Raw genomic sequence first — 1,857 nt, 5'->3', positions numbered from 1 at the left:
GCCAAGTAGCATTAAATAAATGAATAAGGGACAGAGCCCCCTGTGTTCATCGGCTAATGGCTCCATCAACAGTTTAGCGACCCGCAGAACCTGCCGATGTGTCGGGCGGCTTATCTGTTGGGCCTCCGAGAGGGCTCTTTGTCGGCCGACCAGGAAGCGAGGTGGTCACGGTCGCTGAAGACAGATGCGGACTGTGCCCCGGCGGAGGTCTTCGTTAATGTCAGAGCTCAATGGTTCTCCTGTCTCCCTAACGAGGCTTCAGCCGCGGTTCTTACTGCTCCGTGTTCTACATGTCCGGGAGGAAGAATGCCTGTCAAGAGGTATATTACCGGTACTGTGAGGCAGGTAAGTAACAACCATTGTAGAACATATAATGTCAGGGATGAAGGTGCTGATGAATAGTAATCGCATTTTCACTTTCATGGGGGTTCATGCAATAATTTATTGGGAGAGGGGCAAAATCTTTTTCAAAAACAATTTTTCCCGGTTTTCCCAATATACCGAAGGTCTGGGAAATTTACCTCTGGAACCTGTTCTGTTCCTAAATATTATTAGAAAACTGATCTCTTTAAGTAGATTTTACAAGCAATTGTGAGCATAACATCTATGAATAATGTTTCACCATAATTTTCGCTTTTTGAAGTAGGTTCTTAAATTTTATATTTTTTCAGGGTTTCTAATATTATTGGGGCGGATGACACTTACATCTATGTCCCTCTGAAACGATGTCCCTGCTAACTATACACACTATCCAGATCTGAAATAAGGAATGGAAACATCACGCAAAAATGGTGAGATGTTTGTCGAAATCAAACATAAAATCCTAGCATACGCGGACGACATAGCGGTCTAAGGAAGTAACCAAGATTGCAAGGAAAGACTATAATAGAAAAGCTGAGGAAATCGCCTTGCAAGTAAATGACGATAAAACAATGTACATGAGTGTAAGTCGAAATATCCACCTTAATAACTTGGTCTGAGTGAATGGCAAATCGGTTCCGAAAGTAGACAATTTCAAATACCTCGGTTCCACAATAATCTCAATAAACGATCAATTGACTAAGAAAGGCCAGCGTATACAAGCGTGAACAGAACCTTATTCTCTTTCTCAAGAATACTGATATTTAGAAAATTCTCTTAAAATCTGAAACTAAGCATGTACAATGCCATTACAAAGCCAGCTCTGATATCCGGCAGCGAGACCTGGTCTTAAACAGGTACCCTATAAAGCAGAATCGAGAGTTTTGAACGTAAACTCCTCCGTACAATTACAGGAGCGATCTGGGTTCAGAATCTCAACATATAGAGCAGAAGAACTAACAGTGAAGTTCTTGAAGAGACTGGCCAGTTTATATTTGATGAAAAGAAAGCAAAGAGGTTAAGATGAGCGGAACATATGGCTTGAAGCAATCTATTAGGATGCCTCAACACAAGAATGAATGCCAGTATAATTGTCAAGAGACCACAAGGGACACCAAAAAATAGTTGAACAAATAAAATCGACAAACAAAGCGAAAGAGCTGCATGCAGCAAATTGAAAACCAGTGGCACAAGACAGGAACAAACAACAGAAACAAACAATGATTTAAAGCTGTAATTAAATTAAATAACTATATATTTAATAGATAGTTTTAGATACAAAATTCTATTCAATACTTTATTGATAGATATTACAATCTGCCACAAATTTGTTGGACAATAGGTGATAACTGATCACATTCATACTAAAATACGAATAAAAATAAATGAAAAAAAAAATAAAATGTTTCTCTAAATAAATACAAACAGATGGGATAAAGAAAATGAAAATAATCAAACTATGTACATGAAAAAATAAATACATAAAATAAAACAATA

Source organism: Halyomorpha halys, unplaced genomic scaffold (genome assembly GCF_000696795.3).
Source record: "Halyomorpha halys isolate HHAL.00 unplaced genomic scaffold, Hhal_1.1 Scaffold37.1, whole genome shotgun sequence".
Taxonomy (NCBI): domain Eukaryota; kingdom Metazoa; phylum Arthropoda; class Insecta; order Hemiptera; family Pentatomidae; genus Halyomorpha; species Halyomorpha halys.
This window is presented reverse-complemented; position numbering follows the sequence as displayed.